Raw genomic sequence first — 13483 nt, forward strand, 5'->3', positions numbered from 1 at the left:
ATATAGCACTTTAAAACCTCCAGACCAAAGTGCTGTACAGAGAGAGACGTAAAATATAAAACCACACAGCTCAGCTCACAAAACATTCAATAAATAAATAAATTAAAAATAAAAGATAAACACAAAACAAACCAGAATAAACGTAACAATTTTCTTAAAAAAAAAAAAGAACATAAAAAAAGATTAAGAAGGTCCATAGCAACGACAACATGAAACACCCTTTAACTTACTGCAACGATATGTCGGGAAACCCCCTCAAGGGGGCCCCAGGCACCGCCCGCCAAAACTGCTTCTTAATTTCAGTTTCGTTGCTCCGCTCCGGGGATAGGGGGGGGGGGGGGACGGGGGACTTTACTGGCATCGATCCGGACCATTGACCTTGTATAAGATTCACAACTGGACCTTTAACAAAAAGGTTTGAGTACCCCTGCTCTCTAGAGGTTGATCGCCTCACAAGTTCAGTTACAAATTAGCAAAATCAATCAAATGTCGGGACATGATTCTTGATACTTGAAAATGCTTTAAGAAAACCACCGCTCTCCAGAGGGGTCGTGCATCTCGTTGGCAGCTCATCCCTGAACACAGAAGCTTCAGATTGATTATCATCAGAGGAAACATGAAGGGTCTATTTCCAGTTTGATATGTAAATAAGTTCTTGGGCTTTTTTCTCATCAACTTACATTTTTTAGAAAATGTTTTCAACTTTAAAAACTTTGCTTCCTAACACACGAACACTGTGTAATATATGTGTGCGTATATATTTAAAAAGTACAACATAAGACAAGCACAAGTTTAAATTGTGGACCATATTCTATACTTTGAGAGCGAGCTGAGGGCCGTAGTCTGGACCCCCGCCCTCTGCTCCTTCCTCCTGTGAGACCTCCTCTCTGCTGGGCTACCTGAAGCCTCTCTCTGGGTCTCTGAGGGTCCCACAGTGAGCTCCTGTGAGACCTCCTCTCTGCTGGGCTACCTGAAGCCTCTCTCTGGGTCTCTGAGGGTCCCACAGCGAGCTCCTGTGAGACCTCCTCTCTGCTGGGCTACCTGAAGCCTCTCTCTGGGTCTCTGAGGGTCCCACAGCGAGCTCCTGTGAGACCTCCTCTCTCTGGGTCTCTGAGGGTCCCGCAGCGAGCTCCTGTGAGACCTCCTCTCTGCTGGGTCTCTGAGGGTCCCACAGGGAGCTCCTGTGAGACCTCCTCTCTGCTGGGCTACCTGAAGCCTCTCTCTGGGTCTCTGAGGGTCCCACAGGGAGCTCCTGTGAGACCTCCTCTCTCTGGGTCTCTGAGGGTCCCACAGGGAGCTCCTGTGAGACCTCCTCTCTGCTGGGCTACCTGAAGCCTCTCTCTGGGTCTCTGAGGGTCCCACAGCGAGCTCCTGGTAGATACAGCGCCCCCCCAGAGTCGGGCAGTAAACAGTGATCATCGGAGGGGGGTAGCTGCAGACTGAGTGAGAGAGGAGGAGCAGACTCCTGCAGGAGGAGAGCTAAATGTCTGAGTCTATATTTAGAGATGCAGTCTGTGCACAGAGGAGGACACTTCCTAAAATACACAAGTATACACAATAATACTTTAACACTTGTATTTTCATACATTTTTAAGAGCTACTTAATTCCACATATCCGTATATTATTACAGCATACCCTAGATATTCTACTGCATTGTGGTATTATTCTATTTTCCAAGTATATCTTTTTCTTATTCCTGGAACTTCCTTTTTTGATTTTTGTTTTGAAAAGGTCCCAATTCTTCTTTCGGGGGGTTTCCCTCTCCTGTAGTGTGTTCTGTAGATTTGAGTGCATGTAAATGGTCTGCAGAGGCTAAAATCCCTCCATTGGACTCATAGTGACATCACTGTGTAACACTCGCTCTCCTATTGGCTAGCGCTCCGGCACATTGTACCTGATAGGTTAAGCGGCGGGACATCTCTAAGAGGTTGACCAATCACAACCGAGCTGGACAGCTAACAGATCACTGATTAACTGACTCACTTTTTAAACATTAAACTATACATTTGTAAACATTTGACTTCCTCAGTGAGAACCAATGGGCTCGGAGCAGAGCCACAGACAGGAAGTCAGAGAGGATCCAGAGAGGCGGAATAACAGGGGATTTGTTGACATGAGAAACGGATTCATCCGTTACTTTCCACATCTGACGTGTAACACAGAGATCAACACTGAGAACACTGTGCACACCCTTCAGGACATACGATGACATGTAACAGAAGAAATGTTTGAGGGGTGTGTTCAGGTCCTCAGAGAGCCCCCTCATTGTGGAGGGTGTTACGCAATCCCACTGAAAACAGAGTCAGTGAAGGCAGCAGCGCAGCAGGAATGCAGAGGAGCGGGTCTCTGTTGATCTTACAGTTTGAGTTCCGTCCCAGACACACGCAGGGGAGCATGGCAATATGTTTGTTCCCAGTGCATGCTGGGACATGCTGTGAGCCCCCCCCCCCCCCTCCTGAACCCCTGCACAGGTCCATCTGGTCCTGGAGGTGCATCCTTCAGTATAGCGGTGCTTCTTATATTCATTATACATTATATATTTGTAATCAGCCGTTTTCAATCTGGGGGTGTTAAAGCATGCAGGATTCATAAAGGCTCAGCACTATTGTGATCAGTCTATCAACAGAACATAGCAATTAAAAATACCAACCACTTAATTTAAAACCAACCAGCCAACCAACTAGGTAAACAACCAACCGACCAACAAACCAACCTACCAAACAAACAACCAACTAAACAACCAATCAACCAACCAAACAAACAATCAACCAACCAACCAACCGACAAACTAGGTAAACAACCAACCGACCAACAAACCAACCAACCAACCAACCAACCAACCGACAAACTAGGTAAACAACCAACCAACCAACCAAACAACCAAACCAATAAAACAAACAACCAACTAAACAACCAACCAATAAAACAAACAACCAACTAAACAACCAACCAATAAAACAAACAACCAACTAAACAACCAACCAATAAACCAATCAATAAAACAAACAATAAACTAGGTAAACAAACAAACAACCAACCAATAAAACAAACAACCAACTAAACAACCAACCAACCAACCAATCAATAAAACAAACAATAAACTAGGTAAACAACCAGCCAACCAACCAAACAACCAACCAATAAAACAACCAACCAACCAACCAACCAATCAATAAAACAAACAATAAACTAGGTAAACAATAAACAACCAACCAATAAAACAAACAACCAACTAAACAACCAACCAACCAACCAATAAAACAAACAATAAACTAGGTAAACAAACAAACAACCAACCAATACAACACACAACCAACCATCCAATCAGCCACTTAATAAACCAAACAATTAACCAAATACAAAACCAATGAACAATGAAATACGTTATTTAACAGTGACATTGTAACACGGTGTAGTTTTGTCCTCATTAGAGTACATCCTGTCCTGATTCCGACAGATGATCCGTCTCGACCCACTGAGCCTAAATATCCACTGATGAGTATTGATCACATTCTCATTATGTAAATAAGAGAGAAAGCACCAATAGTCCACCCTACGGTACCGTCACCCGGATGGTCAGCTGTTTGGATCCAGTATTTGAGGATGGAGTGCTTTGACTGAAGTAAAGTAGTACTTGAGTAAAGAGGCGTGTACAGGATCTGGAGGATCAGGTTTGGAAAGTGTTTACTTCTTTGGTTTCGCCGAGGCGTGCAGGAGGAACGGCGAGATCTTATGATTACATTTCAACTCGATGGGGTTAAATCTCAAAGACGAGTTTATTAACTAACGACAAATATGTGTGGCATTGCAACACATGGCTAACGTTACTGTCGGGGGCATTTGGGTAATTACTGTGTGTTGTTTATATATTATTATTGTATAATTGGTAGTCCATTACAGAGCTGCAGAGGATTTTAGATCAGAATATTAAATTTACCCCCTCAAATCAAATCAAGTTTTATTTATATAACACATTTATAAACGATTTGTGGTCGAGCCAAAGAGCTGGACATATAATAAAAATAGCCGACAGTAGAGACACTTTACAGCTAATACAACAGACTGTTCAGAATATCAGTATGAGAAGGAAACGACACCCTCTGTCCTTAGACCCTCTGTCCTTAGACCCTCTGTCCTTAGACCCTCTGTCCTTAGACCCTCTGTCCTCAGACCCTCTGTCCTTAGACCCTCTGTCCTCAGACCCTCTGTCCTTAGACCCTCTGTCCTTAGACCCTCACATCGTACAAGGAAACACTTCCAGAGAAACCCCACAGTTTAAAGGGGAACATGGGAGAAACCTCAGACTGTTCAGAATATCAGTATGACAAAAAACAACACCGACAATGACAGTTACTCCATTTTAAGATAACAATTCATAAAAGATCAATAAAAAATAACAGAAAAAAAGAATGTATACAAGAGGTTAAAGTAAAATGTCCAATAAAATCTAAAATAAAATAAAATATTTATATCAAAATAAGAAGTTAAAGTAAGAATGTTCCAAAAAAAAAAAAGTTATATATTTATAGAAACATTAGAAGTTAATAAATATATACAAATAATATAAATATTGATATAAACTCAGTAAAGAAGGAGCACATTGTACCACAGTATATCTCATGTGAATATACACAGTGGTGTTCTGCAGAGGCTGGAGATCAGGAAGCATCGATGGAGAACAAATACAATACTCACAAAATAAACAAATGCCGGGATACGGTACAGAGAGAAGAAGAGTGTTCTACCGACTTCTATTCTGAAGAAGAAGAACGCATGGAATAAATGATCTTGTGTACGCAATTCATTACCTTACGTTGAACTTTAAAAGGTTCTCCTGTGCAACGACAAATTCTCTACAAGAGGCGACACGTCCCGACAGTCACCGGCATCCTGCTGTCACACAGGTATGTGAGCGCAGTGGAAGAGTCCTCTCCTGCTGATGTTCAGGTGTATATCAGTATGTAGTGTCTCTACTTTAAAGAGTCCTCTCCTGCTGATGTTCAGGTGTATATCAGTATGTAGTGTCTCTACTTTAAAGAGTCCTCTCTCCTGCTGATGTTCAGGTGTATATCAGTATGTAGTGTCTCTACTTTAAAGAGTCCTCTCCTGCTGATGTTCAGGTGTATACCAGTATGTAGTGTCTCTACTTTAAAGAGTCCTCTCCTGTTGATGTTCAGGTGTATATCAGTATGTAGTGTCTCTACTTTAAAGAGTCCTCTCCTGCTGATGTTCAAGTGTATATCAGCATGTAGTGTCTCTACTTTAAAGAGTGCTCTCCTGCTGATGTCCAGGTGTATATCAGTATGTAGTGTCTCTACTTTAAAGAGTCCTCTCCTGCTCATGTTCAGTTGTATATCAGTATGTAGTGTCTCTACTTTAAAGAGTCCTCTCCTGCTGATGTTCAGGTGTATATCAGTATGTAGTGTCTCTACTTTAAAGAGTCCTCTCCTGCTGATGTTCAGGTGTATATCAGTATGTAGTGTCTCTACTTTAAAGAGTCCTCTCCTGCTGATGTTCAGGTGTATATCAGTATGTAGTGTCTCTACTTTAAAGAGTCCTCTCCTGCTGATGTTCAGGTGTATATCAGTATGTAGTGTCTCTACTTTAAAGAGTCCTCTCCTGCTGATATTCAGGTGTATATCAGTATGTAATGTCTCTACTTTAAAGAGTCCTCTCCTGCTGATGTTCAGGTGTATATCAGTATGTAATGTCTCTACTTTAAAGAGTCCTCTCCTGCTGATGTCCAGGAGTATAATCAGTATGTAGTGTCTCTACTTTAAAGAGTCCTCTCCTGCTGATGTTCAGGTGTATATCAGTATGTAGTGTCTCTACTTTAAAGAGTCCTCTCCTGCTGATGTTCAGGTGTATATCAGTATGTAGTGTCTTTACTTTAAAGAGTCCTCTCCTGCTGATGTTCAGGTGTATATCAGTATGTAGTGTCTCTACTTTAAAGAGTCCTCTCCTGCTGATGTTCAGGTGTATATCAGTATGTAGTGTCTCTACTTTAAAGAGTCCTCTCCTGCTGATGTTCAGGTGTATATCAGTATGTAGTGTCTCTACTTTAAAGAGTCCTCTCCTGCTGATGTTCAGGTGTATATCAGTATGTAGTGTCTCTACTTTAAAGAGTCCTCTCCTGCTGATGTTCAGGTGTATATCAGTATGTAGTGTCTCTACTTTAAAGAGTCCTCTCCTGCTGATGTTCAGGTGTATATCAGTATGTAGTGTCTCTACTTTAAAGAGTCCTCTCCTGCTGATGTTCAGGTGTATATCAGTATGTAGTGTCTCTACTTTAAAGAGTCCTCTCCTGCTGATGTTCAGGTGTATATCAGTATGTAGTGTCTCTACTTTAAAGAGTCCTCTCCTGCTGATGTTCAGGTGTATATCAGTATGTAGTGTCTCTACTTTAAAGAGTCCTCTCCTGCTGATGTTCAGGTGTATATCAGTATGTAGTGTCTCTACTTTAAAGAGTCCTCTCCTGCTGATGTTCAGGTGTATATCAGTATGTAGTGTCTCTACTTTAAAGTAGAGATGTCACGATCCGATCACGTGATCGGGGATCGGAGCCGATCACGTGATTTTCAAAAGATCGGAATCGGGATAAAAAAATCGGCGATCGGGATTCTTTTTTTTTTTTTATTCAATGTTACAAAACAAAAATGACCATGTTCAAGTCTTAAAGTCATCCTGAGGCCTTAGTTTTGGTTTCAAATTACAGAACATCATGTATGTGTTGCTTCTTTGGGGCTTGTTTTCATAGACCTGCTTATTTCTCTCAAATCTGGCAACAGAGTGGGCGCAGTGTCTAATTGTAGCAGTAAGCTAACGAGTACTGACAAGCTTTATTTTGTTTTGATGCAATGCTGCACAACTGAACTGATCCAATGCTGCTGTGAAAGAAAGAAGCTATATCCATGTTGGATAGAATATCCAATTTAAATTAAAAAAAATAACCTTAAGGGACAACTTGAAGGCTTTTTTTCTTTTTTTTCTCAATGCATTGCATAAAGATCGGATCGGGAAAAATCGGTATCGGCAAATTGTCAAAATCAAATGATGGGAATCGGATCGGGAGCAAAAGAAGGTGATCGGGACATCCCTATTTTAAAGAGTCCTCTCCTGCTGATGTTCAGGTGTATATCAGTATGTAGTGTCTCTACTTTAAAGAGTCCTCTCCTGCTGATGTTCAGGTTTATATCAGTATGTAGTGTCTCTACTTTAAAGAGTCCTCTCCTGCTGATGTTCAGGTTTATATCAGTATGTAGTGTCTACTTTAAAGAGTCCTCTCCTGCTGACGTTCAGGCTCCATGCTCAGAGATCTCATGAAGATGCATCACTGCAGGAAAACCTGGGATTTCATCCTTTGCAGACCATTTACATGCACTACAGGGAAGGGAACACCCCTAAACAAGAATTGGGCCTCTTTAAAGAGGCCTGCAGCGGATCGTTATTGCCCCAAACACACCGACAGAGAAGTACCCAGAGCCTCTACTGCATTTAAAGTACTAAAAACACTGTGAAAACACTCCAAGAGTAAAAGTATTGCATTCAAATCCTTACTCAGGTAAACAAATGTAAGTACTATCATATATCACATATTTAACAAATCAGATTTTGTGTACAATATTTAGCCTACTTACAAAGCATGTTACTGCTGTTGATGTTTAAGGTTCACACACACACACACACACACACACACACACACACACACACACACACACACACACACACACACACACACACACACACACACACACACACACACACACACACACACACACACACACACACACACACACACACACACACACACACACACCAGGCCCCGAGCAGCTGGTTGAGCTTTTAAACCCCGTTTGGCTGCTTCCATTATCGGACAGGACTGCACGACTTGATGTTTCAACATTTCGTAAACATTTGGACTTCAAATCCTCCAGAATCTCGTGTGTGTGTGTGTGTGTGTGTGTGTGTGTGTGTGTGTGTGTGTGTGTGTGTGTGTGTGTGTGTGTGTGTGTGTGGGCTCATACTGTGACGGACGATGGTGGCCTGCGGCTGCAACGCAACGCTATTTCAACCCCGGCGTCAGGAAAGAGTCTGGTTCCATTATCGGACGTAGCCTGTGTTTATTAATATTAAACGCGTTATGTATTTCGTGCATCGTGTCGCTAGAAATGCCTCAAAGTTGGTCTTAACGCACACTTTGCAAGGTTTTTCAAATATAATACATTCCCACACATGTGTATATATACACACATCAAGCATTAAACACATTAACATTTGTGTGAAGCTCGCTCAGTTTCGTTATGTGTTTTTTTCCGGGGAGAAATAGAAGAAGCGCTGTCGCTCGGAGGCGTGTCCGATAATGGGCGCCGGCTCCGAGATTCCCGTTAAACGATATTTAGCTCCCTCAGCTAACAGCCGGTTTCTAACGGACTTTACCGGGGACCGGCGCCAGTAGAGAGGAGGATAAAGGCGGTCCCGGTGTGACAGAGAGGATCCTACCTTGTTGTCTCGGCTGGTTTTCCCCTCAGAAAGCAGGATCATGTTTAGGTCATTCTCTCACATGTGACGTCCATGTTTGCTTCTGCTCGGAGGAGAAGCTTCAAGCTAACAGCAGCAACACGGCCACTTCCTGTCAGGAGTTTCAAAATAAAAGGTGACGATGCTGGATTACAGAAGACCTCAAGAGCTGGGATAAGTACTCAGAATGGTACTTAGTAAAAGTAGAAGTACTCACATCTGGTATTTAGTAAAAGTACTCAGATATTGTTCTAGAGTAAAAGTAGAAGTACTCAGATCTGGTAGGCCTACTTAGTAAAAGTAGAAGTACTCACATATTTTTCTTGAGTCCAATAACAAGACATTTATTCTGAAAAAGTCAAAAAACCTCTCCCCTGTGCAGCTACTGCTTCTTAATTAGGTGTACTTTAAGATAAAATGTCAGTCATTGATTATCTGTGCAGCAGTAATGCTTTTATTTTGATGCCGGGTCACCTGTTTCCGGTATTATCACGTGTTTCTTGACGCAGCTGCAGCTGTCATTGAACTGGTACATGACAGTTCGTGGATATTTAATAATAATAATAATAATAATAATAATAATAATAATAATAATAATAATAATAATAATAATAATAATAATAATAACAACGACAATAAGCTTTCAAAGACCATTTACATGCACTCACACCTGTAGTACACACTGCAGGAGAGGGGGAACCACAGGAAGACATGTTTCTGTATTAAGTACTTGCACTTTGAATATTTTAACTCGTTTTATCATATATTTCAAATATTCTCAATACCAGATATTAACATTCATTTTTAGTTTACAAAATGTGGTATTAGTACTTTTACTCATATATATGCAGAGTTGAGAGAAGTACTCAGATCCTGTACTTGAGTAAAAGTAGAAGTACTCAGATCCTATACTTGAGTAAAAGTAGAAGTACTCAGATATTGTTCTTGAGTAAAAGTAGAAGTACTCAGATATTGTACTTGAGTAAAAGTAGAAGTACTCAGATATTGTTCTTGAGTAAAAGTAGAAGTACTCAGATATTGTTCTTGACTAAAAGTAGAAGTACTCAGATCTTGTACTTGAGTAAAAGTAGAAGTACCAGAGTGTAGGAATACTCTGTTACAGTAAAAGTCCTGCATTCAAAATGTTCCTCAAGTAAAAGTATACAAGTATTATCATCAAAATCTAGTGAAAGACAGTAAAAGTAGTCATTGTGCAGATTGGTCCATTTCAGAATAATAGATATGATATGTTTTATAATGATTGATCATGAAAGTGTTCTCAAAGCTGGTAAAGGTGCAGCTAGTCTGAATGACTTTGTATACTGCAGGGTAGCTGGTGGATTTACTCCAGGTGGAACTAAAGTCTGATTTAACACTTGGAAATACACAAGTAAAGTGCATGTACCTTAAAATTGCATTTAAGTACTTGAGTAAATGTACTTAGTTACTTCACACCTCTGCAGTTTATCCATACATTTATTTGCCTTTCACTTTTTAACAGATTTTCTTGACACATTTGAAGACAGAATATTTGTACCTTCAAAGACGAGCAGAAACAATTAGACTAATTATTTAATTGTTGGAAAATAAAAAGAATGATACTTAATAATATATTCTCTGTTTCCTGTTTATAAAACGTTAGTATTTGGTGTTATTTGTGATTGTAAAACTGAATAGCTTTTAATTAAAAAGGCAAAACGATCGATTTGAAATAACCATAATAATGACTCCATAAAGAATACATTTAAAGCAGAGTAGTTTTAGTTTATCGTGATAAGATATAAAACCCAGCCTCAGGTTCCTGGGTTTTATTTCTCTGATGCTTTTGATATTATTTAATAGTTTCTCATCCAGAGCAGCAGGGGGCGCCAGCAGACAGGACTCTGAACCAAGCTTTCTCAGTTCTGCAAGAGAACCTTGTTCCTCTATTTCTTTACGTTTTAATAATGCAGCTTCATTTAGCAAGTTATTAGTTTGAGAAGTGTTTGGAGTTACTACAAATGTAGAAGGGACTTGAAGCGGCCCTATCCTGCTGATGTTCAGGTGTATCTCTACTTTAAAGAGTTCTCTCCTGCTGATGTTCAGGTATATCTCTACTTTAAAGAGTCCTCTCCTGCTGATGTTCATGTGTATCTCTACTTTAAAGAGTCCTCTCCTGCTGATGTTCAGGTGTATCTCTACTTTAAAGAGTCCTCTCCTGCTGATGTTCAGGGGTATCTCTACTTTAAAGAGTCCTCTCCTGCTGATGTTCAGGTGTATATCAGTATGTAGTGTCTCTACTTTAAAGAGTTCTCTCCTGATGATGTTCAGGGGTATCTCTACTTTAAAGAGTCCTCTCCTGCTGATGTTCAGGTGTATATCAGTATGTAGTGTCTCTACTTTAAAGAGTTCTCTCCTGCTGATGTTCAGGGGTATCTCTACTTTAAAGAGTTCTCTCCTGCTGATGTTCATGTGTATCTCTACTTTAAAGAGTCCTCTCCTGCTGATGTTCAGGTGTATCTCTACTTTAAAGAGTCCTCTCCTGCTGATGTTCAGGTGTATATCAGTATGTAGTGTCTCTACTTTAAAGAGTTCTCTCCTGCTGATGTTCAGGTGTATCTCTACTTTAAAGAGTGCTCTCCTGCTGATGTTCAGGAGTATCTCTACTTTAAAGAGTTCTCTCCTGCTGATGTTCATGTGTATCTCTACTTTAAAGAGTCCTCTCCTGCTGATGTTCAGGTGTATATCAGTATGTAGTGTCTCTACTTTAAAGAGTCCTCTCCTGCTGATGTTCAGGTGTATATCAGTATGTAGTGTCTCTACTTTAAAGAGTCCTCTCCTGCTGATGTTCAGGTGTATATCAGTATGTAGTGTCTCTACTTTAAAGAGTCCTCTCCTGCTGATGTTCAGGTGTATATCAGTATGTAGTGTCTCTACTTTAAAGAGTCCTCTCCTGTTGATGTTCAGGTGTATATCAGTATGTAGTGTCTCTACTTTAAAGAGTCCTCTTCTGCTGATGTTCAGTTGTATATCAGTATGTAGTGTCTCTACTTTAAAGAGTCCTCTCCTGCTGATGTTCAGGTGTATATCAGTATGTAGTGTCTCTACTTTAAAGAGTCCTCTCCTGCTGATGTTCAGGTGTATATCAGTATGTAGTGTCTCTACTTTAAAGAGTCCTCTCCTGCTGATGTTCAGGTGTATATCAGTATGTAGTGTCTCTACTTTAAAGAGTCCTCTCCTGCTGATGTTCAGGTGTATATCAGTATGTAGTGTCTCTACTTTAAAGAGTCCTCTCCTGTTGATGTTCAGGTGTATATCAGTATGTAGTGTCTCTACTTTAAAGAGTCCTCTTCTGCTGATGTTCAGTTGTATATCAGTATGTAGTGTCTCTACTTTAAAGAGTCCTCTCCTGCTGATGTTCAGGTGTATATCAGTATGTAGTGCCTCTACTTTAAAGAGTCCTCTCCTGCTGATGTTCAGGTGTATATCAGTAGTGTCTCTACTTTAAAGACGTGAAGTCATGTGACCTTGCTGTAGCTCCTTTATAGCCCAACATTAGCTTTCTACTTCAGAAATCATAAAGTGGTTTTAATATGTGGAGATTATTTCGCTGAACTAAACGTGTAAGAATCAGAAAGGTTTGTTTGACTCAGAGATTATTTTAATACTAACCTGTTAGAACTAAAGCCTTGAGGTTTAGTTCTCACACAGAAACAAAGCAAACACAACATTTTCCAACCAGGAGAAACACTTTTGAAATCAGCTCACTCTCAGAGTTTCATGGATTATTCAAGAAGTTTTATTATTTTTTTGGTACATAGCAAATAACAGCATTTATGACAGTGATGTTGAACATCTTCATGATTTCTGGAGGATTCTGCTGTGTTCAGAATTTAAGCAATTTGCTTCATCGTAATCTGTGAAAACCAAATATGTCAAAACTCTTAATTATAAAATCGAGTAGAATTTGTGATGCAAAATTCAAGCAAAATCATCCAGAAATCAAGAATGTTCATTCTTCAGAACAAAATCCAGAAAATTCTAACGAAATAATGAACAATATTTTTGCTAAAATCTTAATTGGCGAAAGCAAAATTCTTCAGAAATGCAAAAAAAAAAGTCTCAAAATTCTTATGAAGCAAAAACATTTCTCGTTTCCAAAATCCCAACTTGTTTACGGAGAATGTTAACATTGTAAGTACGAAATAATTAGTCTCCTGAATTTGGGAAAATCCTAAATCACAAAGATAATCTGAAGTCTTTAAAAAAAGTCAAATTCAGAGAACCAGGACCACTCTCAGGGGGCTCTGGAAGGTACAGCACCCCCCCCCCACTGTAGACACATATGTGCAAAGCGTGTGAGTATAGAACCATGCAGCACACTGGTATTCTCAACCTGTATACAGCATGACGTGTTGAAGCCTATATGATGATTGGATGAACGCGTCAGAGTCCTGTGAACAGTGTGTGTTTACTGAGGGAGGGATTGAGACATCAGAGAGCACAGTTAGCATGTTGCTATCCCTCTGTCAGATCTCAGCTGTCACCAGGAAGTGATGGGGGGTGGTGTGTGTGTGTGTGTGTGTGTGTGTGTGTGTGTGTGTGTGTGTGTGTGTGTGTGTGTGTGTGTGTGTGTGTGTGTGTGTGTGTGTGTGTGTGTGACCATATTTGGACCGCATGTCGACTGTGCAACATTTGAGACTCATGTAAACACATTATAATATGACCTAAGACAAAAGAAAGACCCCCACAGAATCAAAGTGTTTCTGGGACTAAAGCTTAACTTCATCTTTATCAACATATCATCATTTATTAGGTGTTAGGCGTAACTAGTACCTCTAGCTGACAGATGAATGCAGTGGAGACAAAAACTATATTTCTGTCTGAGCTGAAAAGGAGTGGAAGATTAAAGAAGCTTAACATGGTAATACTCCATTAAAGTATATTAAATGTGCACTTTAGTCAGAGGGGTAGAAGTACTCAGAT

The 13483-nt window shown here is 40.2% G+C and overlaps 1 protein-coding gene across 2 annotated transcripts in view; it reads right to left on the reverse strand.

Annotated features, from left to right (window-relative positions):
- Positions 1-8631, reverse strand: part of dennd4b (DENN/MADD domain containing 4B) — a 56925-nt gene extending 48294 nt beyond the window's left edge. For both annotated transcript variants that reach the window (XM_079691189.1, XM_079691188.1), the window contains exon 1: positions 8501-8631. The gene's annotated coding sequence lies outside the window, so the exon portion shown is untranslated. The remainder of the gene's footprint in view (positions 1-8500) is intronic.
- Positions 8632-13483: the final 4852 nt, after the last annotated feature.

Source organism: Notothenia rossii (assembly GCF_949606895.1).
Source record: "Notothenia rossii genome assembly, chromosome: 7".
Taxonomy (NCBI): domain Eukaryota; kingdom Metazoa; phylum Chordata; class Actinopteri; order Perciformes; family Nototheniidae; genus Notothenia; species Notothenia rossii.